This window comes from Marmota monax, unplaced genomic scaffold (genome assembly GCF_021218885.2).
Source record: "Marmota monax isolate L192 unplaced genomic scaffold, Marmota_monax_Labrador192_F-V1.1 WCK01_AAM20220418_F8-fsc00010, whole genome shotgun sequence".
Classification (NCBI taxonomy): Eukaryota; Metazoa; Chordata; class Mammalia; order Rodentia; family Sciuridae; genus Marmota; species Marmota monax.
Genome location: NW_026692321.1, coordinates 6,689,581 through 6,705,051, shown reverse-complemented (window position 1 = coordinate 6,705,051; position 15,471 = coordinate 6,689,581). Strand labels below are relative to the sequence as shown.

Sequence of the window (15,471 nt, the reverse complement as noted above, 5' to 3'; positions counted from 1 at the left end):
TAAGATGATGTTGAAGTAACCCACTTTGAGTAGAAACCATACTTTGAATTTTTTGATCTTTTCATGGGTGAGTGAGTGTGATGTCCTCATGATTCTAGGCGGCAGCAGCAGCAAGACACAGCTGCTGATGGGCCACATAAGATATTTAATACGGGAGTGCAGGGGCTGGGGTTGTGGCTCAGTGGTAGAGCACGGAGTTTGATTCCCAGCACCACATATAAATAAATAAAATAAAGATCCATTGACAACTAAAAGATATTCAATACTTTTAGAGTAGGCTCAGTTTTGTATGATTTACCAAACTGCAGGCTAACGTGAGGACTCAGAGCTGTTTAACATAAACTAGATTAAGCTGGGATGCTCAGTAGGCTAGGTGTAATCAATGCATTTTTAACATATGATGTTACAATGGGTTCATTGGAACATAGTCACCCCATCATAAGCTGAGGAGCACCTGTATTCAGACCTGAGGCTTACCTCCTAAAGAAGCGAGGAAGACCACACGGAGTGGAGGACAAGGGATGCATTTGAATTAAAGCGCGTATTTAATTCTGAATCTTCCTCACAATATTTTGTGACCCTGGATGAATTAACCAATTTTTCTGATATCCGTTTTCTCATCTTCATATGGATAGATAATCATTTCATATGATGGGTGGCAAGGATTAAATAAGATCATGGGTCCTCAGTCCTTTATCCAAAATACTTATAGCCAGATGTATTAAAAATCCAGAATATATTTAAATTTCTAAAAAGTACCAAGGTGCATGTAAGATATATTATATAACAGGCCCGGAGGCGTGTGGAGCGGTGGCCTGTAATCGAACACATTAATATTCATGCAGCAAAATATATGAATACTGTACCAAGCAGCAGAATAAGGACTATAAACAGCTGAAGTTTGCATCGGGCTTTCTTGCCAATATTTTCAGATCAGGTATGAGTTATAAGGAAGCTTCCAGTTGCCTGAGCTTCTCTGGCTTTGGAAACTCTGGGCCACAGGACTGACAACCTATCCTTGGTCTGGAAGAACATTAATCATTCTGCTGGAAGAGCAGGATGTATTCCTTTCCTCCCAATCTTACAGACTAAGGAGGCAAAGCCCCTGAGACAAGGACGAGCTGTGGGCGGGCATTAACCCTGGGTGTAGTGTACCCAAGCCAAGGAGAGCCCAGCAGGCCCAGGCGGGACCTGAGGTCAAAGCCACACCAGCCCCTAGAAGAGCTCCACAGTGAATCCTGTCATCACTCTAAGCCATATGCAAACACACACACACACACACACACACACATTTGCACACACATGTGCTCACACTCCTAAAACCATCAGGACCTGGGGCGTGGCTAAACTCAGAATTTGGAGTCAGGCAGAAAGTAGAGATGGAATGTCAAATATCTTCTGAGAAAAAAACACACCCTAATTCCCCCTTTAGTTCTTAAAATTAGATAAGAATTTCCCTATGGAGAGTCTTTGACAACAGTTCTCCAAAATGTCTGAAGAAAGGGCTGAGCACGGTGGTGCACGCCTATAATCACAGTGTCTTGGGAGGCTGAGACAGGAGGATGGCAAGTTCAAAGCCAGCCTCAGCAACTGCGAGGCACTAAGCAACTCAGTGAGACCCTGTCTCTAAATAAAATTCAAAATAGGGCTGGGGATGTGGCTCAGTGGTCGAGTGCCCCTGAGTTCAATCCCCAGTACCAAAAAAAAAAAAATGTCTGAATCAAAAAATGGGCACCAGACAAAAGGCTGCGTCAAGTCATGACCCTTCATTTACATGAACAATCTGATGGTTGCATGTGTGGCTCTTTTTTTTCTTTCTTTCTTTCTTTTTAAATTATTTGATGTTACAGTCACAGCTCTTTGTGCCACACACTTGGAGGTGAACATGTTGCACAGCATTAAGGAAAAGCAAGACCTCTTGTCATGTCAATCCATCTGTCCAACGCTTGTCATAGAATCTTATTTTTCAGGACAGGGAATGCAACTAGAGCTGAATAGGAATGTGGGACTTACCTGTGGCTTTCGCAGCAAGGTGTGCCTTCCCTGGACCTGTGGTCAGAGGCTCGAGTCTGCTCCATTTTCTGAACAGTTGGTGAGTGGTCAAGGTCTGATCACAAGCTGCAGGATTTCACCCTACAATGTAATGCACTCTGCAATGGAAATGGGAGGCTGAGAGCATTGCTCTGGAGATGATTCTAGGGCTGACTGTGTGTGTGGTGATTCGAGGAGTGGCTTCTGAAGCAGCCTGCCTGAGAGTGCTGTGTAACTCCGCTGCCTGCTGACGCTGTGACATTTAGCTCCAGTGTTTTGTTGATCTGTTTCCTCACATTTAAAATAAAGATAATAATAGGCACTGCTTCCTAGAGCTGCTGTGAGCGCTGAAATGAGTTCATCACACAAGAGAAGAGCACATAGAGGAGGCCTCTGTGGGAACTGCTACTATTCTATTAATCTAGCTTCTGCTTCTGGACTGAATTGGATTGCAAGCCAGGCCCTGTTGACCACGCTGACAGCTCTCCACACCAGATGGAGGTTAGGATCCTTCATCTTTCAGGGTTACCATTAGTTATCCCGACTTCACAGGTGAGGAAACTGACGCTGGGTGAGTTTAAGTGACTTGCCTAAGTCCACACAGCTAACCAGAGGCAAGGGCCACCTTTGGAAACCACAAACACATAATTCCAAATTCCAGATACTGCTGTCTAGTCTCCAGACTTCCACACAACCTGTAAAACTCACCTAGAAAGTTGAAGGACACAGCCAAGGTCATCATGCTGTAAGGAGCACAGTAGGACAGCTGAAGACACTGGCTACCAAGAAACCAGTCGAGGAACACAAACGGCAAAGGAAAATCCCTTGATTGATATCACCGCCATGCCACTCAGCCTAAAGTATGTCGATGGCAAAAGCTGTGGACAGGTAGAATGTCCTGGAAAACACAGGGCGAGTCTCTGAATCAGGTAAGTCCAGCCACCTGAGCAAATGGCAGCTGCAGCCTTATTTTCCTCCTTAGCAGCTCAGGCCAGCACGCCTCCCAGTGGACACAGCTCCGACTCCCCCAGGGCTGCCGGCTCCTCCGGCACAGGGAGAAGAGAAAGTCCTGCCTTGGGCCCGGGGGTGGCAAGACGGGGGCCTGTGTGGTCTGGCAGGAGGTTTCCTTGTCTGAGCAAGGAGGACGCTAACTCTCAACTGGGTGGTGGGGAGAGGCGTCCCATTTCCCCCTGTGTCCACGGCTGCCTCTGAGGCGCAGGACAGGGAAGCGGCTCAGCTCAGTGAAAACACTTCCCAACAAGGAACCTGTAGCTAGCCTGCGGCTCTGACCCCCAGCCAGGAATGTGGGGGAGAGGGAGCGAGAAACCTCTCAGCAGAGATCCTGGTTGGAAAGAATCACTTTAAAATGTGGCTATAATTTCTCTGAAGAAAAAGAGACACATTCAGGGTCATTCTAAAATAGTCTTTGCAGAGACATCTGTTCCGGTGACAGCTTCGCTAAACCAAGTAAGTAGGCAATGCTTCTAGTTTCCTGTCAAGCAGATCAAAGTGTGTTTGCATGTAGAATAATACATTTTAGTAATGAATCCCCTGCATGTAGCAATATTAAATTAGAGGTGGATCAGGTGGGGCAGGGCTGGAGACGATGGCACGCGGCTGTGCCAATGGCCTTCCTATGGCTGTTACAGGCAGGAGGAGTGGGGTGGAGGTGACTGGGGGACGTTGATGCGACTGATAGCATCTCCCACTCGGGCTGGGAGATGACTCACCAGCCACAGACTCATTAGCACAGGGTCACCCAAGGACTGAGCAGTTCTTTTCAGAAAAGAGGCACAGACATCCAGCACTCTTCTTGCATTTCAATAACTCTCTTTCAAAGAGGAGAAACTGGCTCTGCGAGACCAGAATCTGAGTCCTCTGATGAAAAGATTTATTGCTCTAATTAGGAACGATTTTACTGATTTCTAATAAAATTCTCAATATCAGGTTAACAGTTTGTGTTCTTTCATTTTGTTTGCTTTGTTGTTGTTGTCGTTCAGAAGTGCTGTCCCTGTCCCACACCTATCCACAATTTTGCACCTGTGAGCTCTCGTGGGGCCTGGGCATCAGCATTCCAGCATATAGGACCCAGGCGCATTGCTGTTCTCCTCGGTAATATAGATGCCTGGGTGGGTTTGTGCCCACCATGAGGCCCTTCCCTGATCCTGCTGCTCTCCTGCACACTCATCACTCTCCAAGCCAAGGCCTCCAAACCCTGGGAATGATTCTGGACCTACTGGCTCTCTTTCTTCAAACCAAGTCTGTGTTCTCAGTCTTCTTCACACTGGATTGCTGTTCCCTCCTCGCCATCCTCAGTGAGGTGCTAGCCACAATTCCCAGCCCTCTCCTCCCCTATCCTGACACAGCCATCCTAACTGTTGGTCTCCCTGCCCCACTGCCTTGAACACTTCTTTACATGCAAATCTGATCAACATTATTTAACACTTCAAGGTCATCCCCTTGCCTTGAACCTCTTTTCTGTGCAGCTATCCAAGGCCCTAGTCATCTGTTACATGGATTAGATCTCCTGGCACCTACCCTTTAATACCAGTGCTGAACTTCAGGCAAGCACTACTACTTAAAATTCTCCCAACCGCCATGTTGTTTCACCCATTTGACTTTTCCTGAAGCTGAAATACCCTGCATCCCTTCAATAAGTCACAGTTGCTGACAGTGTAGTATTTCAATGCCATTGACATTCACAGGTTTGGAGGTCTTGGGTAAGTCCTGCTATACCTTTGGGCCTAGGGTTCCAGTTCTACAAAGAGGTGCTTTGGAACTTGAATAACAAGGCAAATAGGCTCATCACAACTACATGTGTATCGAATGTACACTTGAAAGGTAATTTGAACAATTTCATCTTCCCTTGAACATTTGGATTAAGGGCCTCCCATTCACAGATCTGGGTCCCTGGTTGTGGGTTCCTGTGGGCATGGCTCATCTCTTTGGAGACCTTTATTCTCCTTCACCTCACCAAACACTAAATCAGAATCATTTAGGTATTTTTTCTAAAATTTTCCTTCTTTTTATTTGTTTTTGTACATTATTTCACTTTAAATGTTCAGTTTAAACCTGAATTTGAAATCTGTGTTCTGACTAGGGGGTCTGCGGGGCCACCCAAGGTAATGGCAGTGTTCTACATCTTGGCTGGGACAGGGTTACACAGGTGTACACCAATGTAAAAACTTTACTCAACTTTGGGCCTGAGAGTTGATATATCTTGCTACACACAAGTTGTATCCTGACATGAATAAATAAATAAATACCATCAGAGTAGATTACACTTGTGGTATAGCTTGGCACTATTCCACAATGATGCTGATGGATCACTTTTTCTCTGAGAAATCCACTATCACTGTGAAAGGTGAAATTTGTCCCATGTGTGGTCTAGGAGACACATTCTTGTTCAGCTCATTCCTCACCCAGGTAGGTGGTTGGTGAGGAGCAGTCTTGCTTTCTCCTCCACTCCCTAGAACTCTGGACAAAAATAGATAGATAGATAGATAGATAGATAGATACATACATACATACATACATACATAGCCACACTCTCACTAGTAATAAAAGCTCTGAAAGGTTATAAATTTTCTTTTTTGGTACCAGTGATTGGACCCAGGAGCACTTAACCACTGAGCTACAACCCTAGCCCTTTTTTGTATTTTATTTAGAGACAGGGTCTCACTGAGTTGCTCAGGGCCTTGCTAAGTTGCTGAGGCTGGCTTTGAATTTGCAATCCTCCTGCCTCAGCCTTCTGAACCACTGGGATTGCAGACAGGTGTGTGTGTGTGTGTGTGCCACTGCACCCAGCAAGGTTATAAATTTTCTGTCTGCACCTCTGCTCTCCCTGAACACTGGGCACCAGCCAGGTCAACACAGTCGGTATCAATATTTCACATATGAAAAGCAAACTTCTCTCACTTATCAACCTCAGTCTTCCCAGAGACTTTTACCCTTTCCTGGCTATTTGCTTGGACAGCAGCACCAAATGCAAAATTATTTTTTATAATTATTGTTACATGATATTTTTAGTATATGCAATTGGAAAATTGCCTTCCTCATATTTTCTAATGCAGGCAAATGAATGTATATAAGAATCAGCTTTGAAAAATAGCATCTCAGAGGGTGCTATTTTGGTTATTTTCTTTTGTTGCTATTTTTCTGAGTATTTCATCTTGGCCATGGTCACTAAGATGTTGGCCTTCTAGGGGGAGATGAAGGCATCCTGCAGAAGGGGTTCACACAACAGCCTGTGCACTGATGTTTGTAGCAGCTTTATTAACAGGAATGCAGAGCAGATTAAATGTTGTCAGGGGCTAAGAAGGTGAAAGGAGAGGACAGGAATGACAGAGGAATAAACGGTGTGGCCACCAAGGGAAGCACAGGGGCTATGGTTTGAATGTCTGTCTCCCAAAAGTTGATGTATGGGAAACTGAATCCCCAATGCATTTGCTCTTAATGATACCCAGAGGTGAGGCCTCTGCAGGTGACTAGGAGTAGAGAAGGTCCAAAGGGTGGGGCCTCTGTGATGATGTCAGAAGTGGCTTTTTAAGAAGAGTAAGAGCGACCCCAGCTAGCTTACATGCTCCATCACCCCGTGATGGAACTTTCTGCCATGTCTTGATGCAGGAAAAAGACCCTCACCAGATGCCAAGCAGGTGCTAGTGCCATTGCCTCCAGAGCTGGGGACAAAACAAACTTCTATTTTTCGTTGATTGCCTGGCCTCAGGATTTCTTTATAGCAACAGAAAATAGACTAAGACAACAGGGGACCCTTATGGTGACTGCAGTCTTCTATATGTGGATCAGATCATTGGCGATAACCTGCTGGTGATACTGTCCCTACAGTTCTTCAAGGTGTTCCCACGGAGGGACATGGGTAAAGATCTCTGTATTACTGCTTACAGTTGCATGTGAATTGACACTATCTAAAAAACAATAATTACTTTTAAAAACTGGGAAAAACAATGGAAGGGATTCATCAGACTTAGAGGGTAGGATCACGGTGCATCTGGATGAGGAAGGTGTGAGGAGAAGGAGGTCCACCCACCAGAGGCCTCCTCTCCACTCTAACACAGCAGAGGTGTGAGGCCTGCTGCTCCTTAAGAGACAAGTGTGGCGGAGAGGGGAGGCAACTCACCCCTTCTTCATCCCCAGGGAATGGCGGAAAGCACTCAGAGAACGGGGAGCACATTGGGCTGAAGTGGTCTTCATTTGGTATCAGAATCGGACAGAGAAAGGGATGATACTGGAGTCCCCTGCCATTGCTCCCCTTAGACAGTCTCAGAAGGTGGCACCAACGTGAGCAGAGTCAGATCAGCTTTGAGCTTGGTGTGGTTAGGGAAAAGGGACCTCTAGGGGTTTGCTTTAAGCCACCTTCTGTTCTGACTTTCATCAACTCCAAGGTGTGCACAGAGAATGGCAGCATGGCAAGTGGCCACCAGGACCTCAGGGGATGTCGGCCAGGACTAGTCCCAGAGTCCCAACTCCTCTGTTGGCCAGACACACCGACACCCTGGGAAGGAGGGGCTGGGAAGGGGAGGAACGTCCTGCTGGGGAGCAGAGGAGGTGCTGGGTGCATCCTGATTCCACAGAGCTTCTGCGCCCCTCCCAGACTCTGCCCTATGTGTATCCTTTACAATAAGATTTTAATCATTCATCATAGTGCTTTCCTGGTGTCTCTGAGTTGGGCTAGAAAATAATGAAAACCAAGGGATCATGGAAGCTCCTGAATCTATAGCCAGTAGGTCAGAAGTGGAAGGGGCCTGGGTGCCACAAACTGTGGCCGGTGTATGACACAAGGACCATATCTGGTGGAGGTCAAGGAAAGTCTTGTCTGAGTCTTTAACCTGTAACTCCAGGTGTTTAGCACCAACATTAAATTGCAGTCCACCCATGCTGCAGGCCTAACCTCGGACTCTCACGGAGGAAAGCTTGTCTTGCTCATTGTCCAGCAAGAAAGTCATAAGACCAAACTCTATGCTTTGGGACAAAGTGCTGTCCAAACACTGGCAAGCGCAATTTCCTTGCTCCTTTGACAAGGAGTTATTCCCCTGTTGCTGGGGGGTCAGACTACGTGGCAGTGACATGACATGGATGTATCACCTCTGGCCTATCATGACTGTCATATATAAATTGACACATACCCACTAAAAAAGCTATTTTTGCTCTGCAATAAAGCAGACACTGTTCTCTGAAACTGTCTCTGGAGGGGTTTCTCCATGTCCTCAAGATCCCCACAGTTGGTTGTTGGAGGGTCAAGCCCCCCAGCACAACCATGCTCGAGTGTGTGGACAGCAGGTCTTGGGTGGTCTTCTCTACACCAGCACCCCTGATGTGCTTGGGGACATGTTTGTTTACATGGATGTCTCTCCCACACAACTGGGGCTACTTTGGGGAGCAAACAGGGGACAGACTCAGGTTTTATAGAATCTGAAGACTTTGGAAGAGTGGATGGCTCTGTGCGCAGAAGCACTTTACCACAGCATGTGACCCTATGCACACATTCCTCAGGCCTCGGCTGAAGCCAGGAGGGCCCCGAGGGCCTGAGCTGGAGAGTCATTAGCTTCCCAGGAATCGGCCCTGGCCAGGATTGCACCTCGCTCCTCCTGGCCTCTGGCTCACACTGGACATTCAGAGGCTCCTGCCCCGCATGTTCGCAGCCAATGGAAGATTAAGTGGTGAAGCCGCAAATACAGCTCCAAGTAATCGCGAGTCATTTCTTAACCTTACATTTAAAAGATGATTTGATTCTTTCTATTTAGACGAAAGGGGCTCTGCTTCTTCCCTTGAGGACTGACCTCACTATTTTTGCCTGAGTTCCTGAAGTGGGACTTGAAGGGATTTACAGGCTGTGAGTACCAGGCCCGAGCACACAGAGCTGGGGAACCTGGTCATCTGCTATTTGCAGCCCGATTAGAAAAATCCCCCAAGGAACATGTGTTTTCATTTCAATGTTAAGTCACAAAAGAACCAAGGAAATGGATCTAAAATGCAAACTGAGGGCCCATTTTAAGCACACGGAGATTTGAGGTCTCTGTTCTCCGAGGAGAATCCGAGCCCTTAGGTTGCTGCGCCAGCTGCTAGGGTTTAGCGCCAAGGGTCAGCAGCTCTCACAGATACCAGTTTCTAGCAGCCTGTTCCTCTAGCACGTCCTGCTTCTCCAGCCACAGAGAATTCTAGATCTTAATTCCCTCCTTCTTTCCTGCCCTCCTTGGTTGGGCCTCCAAAGCAGGGTAGGAGTCACACGAACCTGAATTCTGCCTCAGAGAGCCCCTCCTGGGCCCACTGAACCACCCGATGTCCCCAGGCTCCCTTCCCCCATAAGATCCCAGTCCCCAGGAGCTCCCGCCATCTTGACATCTTCCTGGCCCATTTCAGGTTTACTTTGTATAAAAGAGAAACTCTACATTTTCATTTTATCTGAGACGAAAATAAATTCAGAGAAGTTATTTGGAATTACTGGCCAGCTTCTGTCTCCAAGTTGAGACAATGTTGAGACACTGCTGCTCATGGACACCAACACACCTGGGTGTTCAGCCATGGGCTGTGGAGGGTCCGGAGGAGGGGATAGGCCATCCCAGGATATGCAAAAGAGTGGGAAATCATGCTAATATAAACTCAAGGTCAGACAGCCAAATAAAGAGATGATGCACAGGACGGAGGACCATTTCCCAAGGGAAGAGGTGCTTTTTCCTCCAGGGGACCAGGATTCATTATTGAATAACTAAGATGTTGACTGTCTCAGCCCCAGGAGGACACCAGCCTGGGTTGCTGCCTCCGTGCCTGCTCCCCAGGCAGAGCTGATGAAATGGGCACTTGGGCCAGGGTCACTGGGAGTTCAGAGCAGCCCGCACAGCAATGAGCTGGAAGCCTTTCAATTAGGTTCACGAGACGATGAAGTCATCCTGGATCCCAATCAGCTGATTAAAAATAATCACATTCCATTCCCAGAGAACTTGAGTGTTTTAAGGGTAGGGGAAACTCTGATACTTTCATATGATTATCTCACTGTAACGACTTGGAAGATGGAAAGGAAACCAGTGTCTTCCCAGCAGCCACCACTGCCGGGGCACCCTGCTGGCTGCTTTTGCCTTGTTCCTGAATCAAGTCTGGAAGGCAGAGCTTCATCTTGGAGATGAGGAGGCTGCAGGGTGCAGGAACTTCAGGCAACTTTCTAATCTAAACAACAATGGAGAGAAAGTCGGTTCCATTTGACTCTGCATCCAGCCTAGCCACAGCCTCCAGTCCACGTCCTTCTCCCTCCAGCCTGACCAACAGCAGATTCCCAGCAGTGCCCTGGTTGTCCCCCAGGCTGGCTGACACACTCCACCGTGGCTGCACATTCACTCAGCAATGCTCAGCGGCTGATGCTAACACTCATGTACCAAGGCACTGCTACTCTAGGTGCCATTCACCACATTTCTGGAACACATTCCTCAAGCAAATAGGCAAAAGCGTTCTCCTTTTCAATATGAAACCTTGCCTTGGGCTTCACTTGCCATCACCACAAGGCTTGTGCCCTCCAGCCCTCTTCCTTCCACCCACACATAGTCCTGGCCTCCGGGTCTCAGGTCAACGCCCTTATTGCACAGTCAGACCCGAGCCCATCAGCTGGATGTGGCCACTGCCCCTCCTTCCAGTCATCTCTGCTCCTCAAGAGGAACTTACCTCAGGGCCCATGTCCTTGAGTACCCCAGGACTGGGAGCTCCTTCCTCCTCTCTACATTGTATCCCTCTCAGTTCCTTGAAGATCCTGCCTGAGATAAAGGAAAGCAAAGGACTCAGCTTGGACTCTTAATTGTTTCACTTTATGCAAAACAATCTCTCTGCTTCGCAGTGTCTGCAAGTGCCCTCCTCCTGGGACTGTAGGATCCCTTTGGTTGTTTGCGGGCACACACATGCACACTATGGCCACAGGCCCCTTGTCGGCCGTAGTACCTGGAATGCAGCAGGCCAGGGAATCACTGTCTCCCTTCTGTACAATGAGGCATTGTCTTGCAGACAAGAGCCCTGTTCAAGCCTTGCCAGTGGCCTCTGTGGTCCCCAGGGCAGCCCATGGAGGCAGGAAGAGGTCACTGATATTGGCAGGACTGATGGCAGGCTTTTACCTTCAGCTCAGCCAGGTTGAGAAATTGTCTCTCTCCTGAAATCAGGGGGCGCTAGAGGACTGAGAAGCACAAATCAAACTCGTGGGCAACCAGCTAAGCAGAAGAGGTGCCGGGTGCATGTTTCCATGGAGGAACAGAACTCCTAGCCCAGGCTTCTCCATGGAGACCATCCACCTGCTCTCCTCCCTGTAGGAACATCTCCCTGGGAAATGCACCAAGCGTCAGGAGCTTTTATAGGGAGCCCAGAGTGGCAGCAAAGGGCTCTGGAGGGTCCCAGGGCTCCGAGATAGAACATCACTAAGAAAGAAGGATAGCTTCTGGTGGCCCCTTAGCAGACAGTCTGGGTAGCCATCCAAACCATTGCTTTCTACTTTTCTAAAAGGACTAAACTCTCATCAATGCTGCTGTCATCTGAGTGATGGTGGATCTTAGACATATTTTAATTTTGCAGCCAAGAGATTTCCCTACGTTTCATTTTATATGACTATAACTAACAAATGACTAATACTCACATGCTGTTTTCCGATTCACAGAATGCCTTCACAGACATTATTGCATGTAACTGTCCTACCCCGCTGTGAGGGCAGGAAAGTTGTTCTGTTTAACAGATGAGGAAATTCGCATTCTCTCTACACCACCAGCTCAATAAGCAGGAAACCAGGATTCAAACCTGGTTCCGTTGACTCCAGGTACCAAGTCCTTGCCCGGATTTACCCTTGTGAAAACACCTCCTAGTTTTTCTAGTGCTTCGCCTGATCCGTGAGAAGTAACGTCCCACTACTTCTTGAATGTGTCAGATCCAGGAAAACGTGGAACTCCTTTCTGCACAGACAAGTAAATCACACCTTAGGGGAATGACCTGATTCCTCCAACAGCGGCGTGGAGCAGCACGTGGGTCAGGATGCTGGACTGCAGTAATATCCACGGTAGCAAGGGCACTGAACATGGAGCAAGGAGCATCTGCAAGGCTCTAGAACACTCTTGGGTCTTGTGCTCGTGCTAATCTGTGAGTAATGTAGCTTTGTTCATTTCAAGAAAATATTATTGACATATTGGGAAGTAGGACCAGCTACTACTTGTTCTGTTGTTGTTTATTTGTTTGTGGTTATGGTGCTGGGGAGCAAAGCCAGGTACCAGTTGAGCCATATCCCAGCCCCCACTACTTGTTAATTAGGGAAGCATGACAGGTGTGCGTGATCACAGGGTGGGTATGCAGGTGAGTTCCAGGGTGCTACGAGAATGCAGAGGAAGTTGAAATCCCAAAGACGTGCCGTCGTTGAAGAAAGCTTCTTCGCAGATGCCGTGGAATTCACAGTCATAGAACTGGAATAATGAAAATCTTCAGTTTTTGCTTCTCCCTACCTGTGAGGCGAACCCAGCAGAACTGGAATAGTCAGCTTCTGGCTTTTAGAGAAGTGCGAGGAATAAATGAGGTGATCTCACAAGCCCTAGAGAGCCCTGAGTGTGGTTCCAGACACTCCCCAGCATGCAGTAAATGCTCCCTTCCCTGATGGTAACAGCCGCACATCCTGAGCATCAGCCTCCAGAGGAGCCCCTTTCTCCTGCCTCCATTTCAAAAATAAGTTCAAGGACGTCTTTCATGTGAGTCCTTCCCCAGCCACTCCAGAGGGGAGTGGCCGCCTCCTCCACTTGTGCATAATTACATTGGTCCTGGGCTCTGATGCCCACATCTGCCCTGTGCCATGACTTCCTCCTGAGGGCATGTCTCCTGTCACCCTCTATCCTTAGCCAGTGCTGATCTCTTTGGTGCCTTTTACGTGCTCTGTGAATGGTTGGCAAATATATTAGGGATCCAAAGATCAGTAAGAACATGGACCTTAACTTTATGAAGCTCACAGTGCAAATTTTAGATTATCTAAAGAGCACTTTATTCTATAAATACCCATTGAGCTCCTGCCCACATCCTGAGCAAGGTGCTCAAGTGCCAGTCTACAATTCTGTTTGCTTCCTTATAAAACTATCCTCACTTAGTGGAAGGCCAGGCAAATAGAACAAAATTACCAGATCACAGAGCTTTGGGCCTTTTAGGTACCCCAATTTCCCGAGTAACAGAGGATCCAAGTGGACCCAAACTCTGAGGTTGTCACCGTGTGAGACACGTCACCAACTTCACGAAGCTGCTGTTGGTCTCCAAGAGGTCAGCAGGCCCCTTACTGGATACGAGGGTATGTCAACCTCAGGCTGCGATGAAGGGAAGACAAGAGGCAGCAAACTGGCCCTGGGGGGTCACAGCCGTGCTGCTGACCCCTGTGTGAGTGCAGGACACCAGGGGACAGGCTGCGATCAGAAGAAAGGGAAGGGCCCTTCCCAGGTAGGTGCCTGGAAGAAGGGGGCAGGCTATGCAGCCAGGCTCCATGCTTTCACACTGCAAGGACGGGGACAATCTAGAGTCAGGGAGGCCACACAGTGTAACCAGCCTTCTGCCCCTGGGTGTTTGGCCTGCGGTATCACGCAGCAGGCTGGTGCAGGGCAGACCGATGTGTATGACAACAAGTCTAAAGAGCTCCTGTTGGCATCTAAGACCCGTCATCCACCGTGTGGTACAGTGTCAGCCAGGCCAAGAGAACTGTGGGTCCCAGGCACCCTGCCAACATGGGCTCCATCCTGCAGCATCATGACATTGATCCCAATGTGATTCAGAGGACACTTTGTCATGATGTCTAGGGCTACCTTTCCCTGTCCCCCAAACAGTAAGGCCCGCAAGAGCTTCAATTACTGACACATCTCAGGTTTCATGGCCATACCTGATGCCTAGTACATGCTCAATAAAACTTGCAGAATGAGAACTTGCTAAATGCTCCACCGTGCGCACCACATATAAATGTCAGCTGTCAAGAGTTGTTCTTTCTCAAGGAACTTATTACTTTTTGTTCTTCCAATACATGATCGGTCTGTTTTGAGAAGAGCAAGTAAACACAAAGACATTGCATTTCTCTTCCTTAACTTCTTTGAATGCCATCCTCCTTCCCTCTCCCCTCCCCCACTGCCTCACTCCCCCGCTGGGGGAAGAACAGACCCAAGTTCACTCCGGCACATGAGCCCTGAGCAAGGGTATGTGAGGATAATGAATCCATGGAAAGTCAACAGAAATATTTATCCCAAGTCCCTTCGTGTCAGGCTCTGACAGCTTGCCTTCTGTCTCCACCACTATGTTCATGTCAATAAATCTGCTAAACCCCTCCACCCACCTGCTCTCTTCCCAAGGCAGAGAAGCTGTGAAGAATGGCTGTTCTGTCTTAAAAGAAAATCACACCACTCCTCAAGGCACATTTGAAGTGCACCTTGACAGAGAACCGTGCCTTTGGAAACCTTGTCTAAAATATCTAAGTCTGAAAAATTAGGTGCTGACCTCATTGTGATACAACAGCTGCAGTCACACTGTAGGTAGAGTGTGCGTGTGTGTTTGTGTGTGTGTGTGTGTGTGTGTGTGTGAGAGAGAGAGAGAGAGAGAGAGAGAGAGAGAGAGAGAGAGAGAGAGATTTGAAGCCTTTCCCTTGCAGAGGTCACAGTGTAATGAAGGAAATGTCCGTCTTCCTAACTTTTGACTCAGGTCAGAGTTTCAGCCATTCTATTGAGTCGACCATATTTCTGAAATAGAAGCCTTGGAAACACAAAAACTCAAAGTCAAATTCCAGTTTCCACCTCAGCTATACAACAATCAAGCACATTACTTAACCTCTTTGATCCTCATTTATCACAGGTACGCACTGGGGCAACGGGAGTTAGAAGATAACACAGGGGTCACATCAGAAAACACGCATTAAACACAGAGCTCGGCATCTGGCACTTAGTAGGACTTCACATAACAGGCTGGGGGATTTATCCCACGTCATGGACACACAGAGGTGTTCAATATGGCCAGCCACCCACTGAGGCAATGATGTGCCTGGTTCTCTTTCCTTCCCTGGGGATGGTTACGACATTGAAGTAGGATGGCAGAGTTGAGAGGAGAGTGAGGGGGAAGACCAGGTGTTCTTAGGTGCTGTTACTGGCGCCCAGGGTTAGGGACCCCATGAATGCTCCTGCAGAGGTCGCCAATCTCCCCAGGAAGGACAAGGTGCTAAAGCTAGGGCCTCATTGTCTCCAAGTATCCAGCTGAATTTGAGCCAGTCCCCTTCCTTCTGGGGCCTCAATTTCCTACATGAAAGAAAGTGTTTGGATTAGATCAGGTAGTCAAGCATGACAGCAGCTGCTCAGGAGGAAGAGAGCCCTGGAAGGGGACTCCAGAGGCCCAGCTGAGGCTGCCCCGGCCTTCAAGGTCAACAGCTCCGTGTTCATCTGTTTGAGGTTCTCAGCTCCTGTCTCCTGCAGG

The 15,471-nt window shown here is 48.0% G+C and overlaps 1 long non-coding RNA gene across 4 annotated transcripts in view; it reads right to left on the bottom strand.

Moving 5' to 3' along the window:
- The window catches only part of LOC124090610 (uncharacterized), a 67,437-nt gene extending 64,035 nt beyond the window's left edge, over positions 1–3,402 (bottom strand). The window contains exons 1-2 of one of the 4 annotated variants that reach the window (XR_009226545.1): positions 2,740–3,398; positions 2,014–2,150 (exon numbers count right to left, since the gene is read on the bottom strand). This is a non-coding gene — a long non-coding RNA (uncharacterized LOC124090610). Of the gene's footprint in view, positions 1–2,013 lie in introns of all 4 variants that reach the window. The other 3 variants (XR_009226544.1, XR_006851167.2, XR_006851168.2) reach the window with 3 other exon arrangements.
- Positions 3,403–15,471: the final 12,069 nt, after the last annotated feature.